The sequence below is a fragment of the Xyrauchen texanus genome, chromosome 28 (genome assembly GCF_025860055.1).
Source record: "Xyrauchen texanus isolate HMW12.3.18 chromosome 28, RBS_HiC_50CHRs, whole genome shotgun sequence".
In the NCBI taxonomy this organism is placed as follows: Eukaryota; Metazoa; Chordata; class Actinopteri; order Cypriniformes; family Catostomidae; genus Xyrauchen; species Xyrauchen texanus.
The window spans coordinates 16,920,603-16,926,683 of record NC_068303.1 but is presented as its reverse complement, the minus strand read 5'-3'; positions in this window follow the sequence as shown (position 1 = coordinate 16,926,683).

The following is a 6,081-nucleotide window of genomic DNA, read 5'->3' as shown; positions in this document are numbered from 1 at the left end:
ACCATCAGAGTAAGATATGTGACACTAAAATGATGCAATAAACATTAACTAAACTAAATGAAATATAACATGGAACACCCCAAAGTACATAACTGATATTAAATATAAGAAGACACATAAATATTCCTATAAATATAATTAAATGTGATGGTCATGCAGGGACTTCTAGGAATGCCCAATTATTGTTTTAAAAGTTCTAAAAGTAGTTTACCGTACAAAGTACATGTAATCTCTTGTTAAACATAATATACATTTTTACTCTTAATTATATTGTAAAATTATACTTTTTACATCTAAATTATTATTTTTTTTATATATATATATTTTGACATTTTTTTAAATGTTCAGCACCTAAACTATACACTTTCCCTTATACATTCTTATACATTTGAACCTAAAATCTTAATGTTGAAAAAGAAATGCTCATGGACAAAGTTATGTGTATACTACCTGGATACCCTACCCTATTTAACTACCCTTTCCTGCCAACAGGAAACTGTCTGTATTAAAAACCTGAAGATCAATGACTCAATATATGAAATTAACCATACCAGGTTGTAAAGTGACTCATATAAGCCTTTGGAAGTTTTCTCTGTCACATTTTTGTTGTTGTTGTAAATGTATTCACAATGTAATTTTAAACGTCATTTAATATTATTAAATATAATTGTATTGAATATTATTGAAAAGACCTATAGAATATTACTATTTATGTCTCTTTCCTTCTGTTCCCAGAACGATTCTTCTGATGAGTCCTATTTTCTTTCTAGTACATGTTTGTCAGGATGCTGCAACTTTGCACTCCATGCAATGAGTAATTGAGAGTAAGCACATACTAAGCTATGTTTCCAGGCAGGTTTTCAGGAGACAAGACAACGCTCTGAGACATTTTTCATTATTCCCTAAAAAGAACCCATTACATAATAGTGCTTGCCTGTGCAGAAAATGTGAGTCGACAGCCTAACTGATCTAGTTCATAAACACAGATGACAGCAGACTGGCTGGGAGGAAGTGAAAGAGAGAAAGGAGATGGTGTGAGAAAACCAATATGCATTTTACTAAAAGGGTTTATTTATACGTCTTACATCTTATCCAATTTTTGTGAGATCACTAACGCTATACACAATTTTCATCCCACTGCAAAGCGCAAGTGGGTGTGCCGTGGGTTGTTTGTGCTATCTGTGGGTGTATGTGTGCAAACTGTATGGGTGTATTGTGTGTTAATGATGTGCCGCAAAGCGCAATTTGCTATTTTCCTCAGGAATAGGTTACTGCGCTAAGACGTTTGAAAAGCACATCTGTTTTCAGTGCAAAGTCTAAATTCAGTTCCTGCATTTGCAGTTTGGAGATTCCATGCATATAATAGGAGCATGTCACTGTCATAGAAATGCCTGACATTCGACAAGGATGCTGTTAATGCACAAACGAACATACGTAAGTCCATATTTCTATTGTTCTTATTAGCCTAGTTTCCATCCACCTTTTGCGCTATTTTGTTATCGACAAAGTGAAAATGCGACAAAATTGCGACATTTGCCACCTTCTGCCCGTTTCCATTCAAATGGCCTTTTATCTATAAAAATGGCGTGCATGATGATGTCATGCCTAAAAAAAACACTTTGTCACATAGGTTTTAGTTTAGTGCCAAATAAATCTGCTATGAAGCCATTTCCATACAGTGTGTTTATCGCTAATTCGCCTCCCAGATATCCCTAATTATTTCCTCTGAAGTTTGAGTAAAATGGGGAGATTATTGAGACAATTCATTGAAATTAGTCAGTTTACTGTCATTTTAATTAACAAATGAAAGAGGAGGAATTTCAATCAAAATGGAGCAGTTGCCCTTCTGATAAGACTGTAATATTGGTCCTGATGTTGCGCATATCGGAGGTTGGCACCGGTTCCGTCCCGAAAGTGGATTGTCATGGCCCCGTTCAAGATGGCAACCTGCCGGAAAAAGTAGTGGGGAAACTTTCTGTCTCAGTATAAGGACCATCAATCAGTGTGTATATGCTGTGTGTACAGCTATTAAAGAAAAAAATTATGCGGTGTAATATCAGGGTTTACATTTGATACATTCCTGATATTCAATATTTTAAACAATAATCTAATCAAAAGCATCGCCATCACAAATGCATTATGTCCAGCATATTTCTCCAGCAACTTTTAACGACCAACTGAATTTGATTACATTTTACTTCAGAAAAAGTACATTTGCATTATGAAGATAAAATACATTTTAGATGATAAAGTCAATGTGATCCGAGGCAAAGAGGGTTTGATTTAAAATATTTAAACGTTTAAAATGTTCAAAAGCTCATTTTCTGAAAGTGAACTCATTGGACAAATAGTTCTTATAGTTTATAGTCTTGAAAAATGTGCAGAACTGTCTGAGAATGTCATTCAGCCGACTGTTTTTGTTTACAGAACAGGGTAAAGCTAAATTAAGTTTGAGTAAAGAAAAGGCATATATAGGTCTAAAAATATATATATATTTTTGATTGGTAATTAATTTTTTTAATTTAATGCTTCTTTCATTTGGTAATTTATTTAATTTAATACAGAGAATTTTGCTGGCATGTGACACTACATTTTTGCATTAATGCCAATTTTGTCGACAAAAAGTGCTTCCAAACCAGTTTTTTGCGACATTTGATGTATCGACATAGAGTTTATGTGTTTAAGTTAAACGGAAAAATATTATGTTGACATGTGTGACATTTTAGCGATAATGTGCATTTCCATCAGCTTTATTTTGATGCGCTAAAACTTTTTTCACAAAAAAATCCTTGGATTGAAACTTAGTTATTCATTGCATACAGTCCATTTACTCTATTAGCTTCTTATGAATGTGATGTATTTGTTTATATATTGCTGGTGCTTGACAGGGAATGGACTACATAATAGGATGCAGATGGTGCCGAAGAAGAATCTCCGAATTAAATTACACTTGACCCATCCCATTAGCGCTTTGCCCAATGCAGGGCCACCGATAAGGGGGTACAACTGGACCATTTGTCCTGGGTCCAGGCTTGATAGGGGCCCAGAGTAAAGGGTGGGTCCACAGAAACGCTATTCCATATTGTAAAGTGCTTTAAACATGTTCAGCGGGAGACGCAGATATAATCATGGAGACAGTGCACAATTGTAAAAGCAGTCCGGGTAGCGCACATTGATTGGAATACTGTCCACACCACCCCAAAAGTGTCGGGGACATGTTACCCAGTAAAGGATACCAATGGGGTTTTCTAATCAGGTGCATCTGACGTGCCAAACCTGTTATGCCATTAACTTCCAAGGAACACGTTCTGTCATCTTCTCTTTCCTACTGCTACCTATGAATGTTTTACAACCATGAGGCCAGAGAGTAAGCAACTTCACTTAAATGCACAGCACTCAGCAGCATAATGCAGACTCTCACACATTCTCCACAGCTCTCAGGCTTCATGAAAGAGTTAGATAAACCAAGTAGCCTGAATGTGTGATGAGTGGAAGCACCCGTGTATTACTGCTCTATATCACGATAATAGTCCCATATCCTTTTAAGCCTGCAGAATATAAAGTGGAATAAGATTGAGAAAGACAGTAATAGAAAGTGGAGTAAGATTTAAACAGAGGGTAATATGGGACTATTAGATAAAACATCTCTTGTGTTCCTGGGATTCAGTGAAAAGTATTTATACGTTGCACTACAGAGTTGAGGAATGCCATGTCATTAAATAGAAAGGCCTCCCTCAATGATAAAAACACCATACACCATTCTTATCCCCTCAGGTCTCCTTGGGGCATTATGTTTAACAAAAGGATGGGATTACAGGGCAAGAGATTATTCCAAACCGGTAACTGATCTGCTGATTTTCCTGCTTCAGAATGAGTCATGTGACCCATTGTGGAGTCAGACCAGAGCCGAGTGTGACACAGAGTCCACTGTTTACAATCCAGTCCTGATTGTATTCCTTTAACTGGTACCACTTATATGGATGATCAGTGATGGATCAGTTTTAGGTGCTTTTTCTATAAAACTTGATGAATAAATACAGATGGCAGAATAATCATGTTAAAAGTAGCAGGGTAGTAGATAATAATTGGTTTCATATTGTACGTTTTTTACTTTCATAAGACGCTTTCTCATGGCATTATAAGGAAGGCCACTCATTGGGGTGTGGAATTCAAGGGCATGAATAATGATGGCTAATATGTCCCTTATTTTACTGTGCAACATTTGACAAAAAACAATCTAAGGAATGAGGCAAGATGTTGGATATGAGGGATGCCTACTGTGTTAATTGGATAGTTCACCCAAAAATCTCTCATAATTTACTCACCCTCGTGCCATCCTAGATGTGTATGAATTTATTTATTCTGCTGGACACAAGCGAAGATTTTTAGAAGAATATTTCAGCTCTGTTTGTCCATACAATTCAAGTAAATGTGATCAGGCCTTTGAAGCTCCAAAAATGAGATAAAGTCAGCATAAAAGTAATCCATAAAACTCCAGAGGTTAAATCAATGTCTTCTGAAGCGATGCAGTTGGTTTTGGGAGAGAACATACCAAAATATATGTACTTTGTGTAAATGTAACTCCTTTTTTTTAATGTACACTTTACCATTGCAGACTCTAGGCATAATCATGATTTTAAGCTTGATTACAAATCATAATTGCCAAAGAGACAGCTGGCAAGATGTACAGTGAAAAAGGAGTTACATTTTGGTCTGTTCTCACCCAAAACCCTCTGGATCGCTTCAGAAGACATTGATTACCACTGGAGTCAGATGGATTACTTATATGTAGACTTTAAGTGCTTTTTGGAAATTAAAAAGCCTGATCACCATTCACATTCATTATATGGACCTACAGAGCTGAAATATTCTTCTAAAAATCTTTGTTTGTGTTCCGCAGCATAATGTCATAATCTTACACTTTTGTTTGGGTGTACTAACCCTTTAAGAGGCAATTTATTTCATTAATGTTTGGAAAGTGTATCTATCACACTAATTATTGACTAAAATGCAAACTTGAGAGTTACTTTTCATTATGTAGAAAAACGTAATGTCCGAGAAAGAAACAAAAACAATATGCTCAGTCCTTTCCTCAAAAGCATATGTCAACTATTATGAATGAATATGGCTCATCAGCATGAATATCGACAAAGTGGTAATATTCACATTAACAACCACTTGCACAAAAGGTCCATTTTGCAGCCTCTCCGGTCGTGGAATGAAATTAGCCATTATAAAGGGTCATCATCCATAACCGCTCTCTCTCTCTCTCTCTCTCTCTCTCTCACACACACACACACACACACACACACACACACACACACTTCGATCTGTACCAGTGCTCTCAGTACTACAGTGTCTGAACAGAGCTGCATTTGTCTAATTCATTGTATGTATCAAGTGTTGCATAGCGTTTGCTCTTTATGCTCTCTGTAAATTGGTATGTCATTAGTAAGAACTTTTATAATGCACAATCTTCTAGCCTATTGATTGAATTAATGGACAGCTGGGCTCTCAACAGTACATTAAAATAATTTGCACCTTCTATGCTACCACTACATATTATATAAAAGATTCATAAATGGTTCAAAAAACAATTTTTTTTGCCATTCTGCTCTGACCTCAAAGTTGAAATAAACATGATTTATTCATAATTTATACATCTCTATCATAACAGAATATACCTGCAGTTAGAAACACCAAGCAGATATTATGATATGATATTATGAAATTATGGTAAGTGCTTTGCTGTTTATCTCATACCTATATTATCACTGACCTCTTGAGCATGTCACTCACAAACAAGAAGTGTACTCTAATTTGTTTGGATCAAGGCAAAAGTGCCTGTAGTATTTCAGCATACCAAGTATTTAATTAGAGCAACCATGAATGACACTATACCAATGTTTCATAGGCTACACGGCCTATACACGACAGAAATACAATTCAAAGCAAATGTTATGTCCTGTCTGTTCATACAGTCATATTCTTGGCAGACACCTTATTTTACAATAGCAAAGTACAAAACCTTGTAGCCATAGGAATTATTATGCCAGTTACCAAAGCAGGTAGTTAGAATAC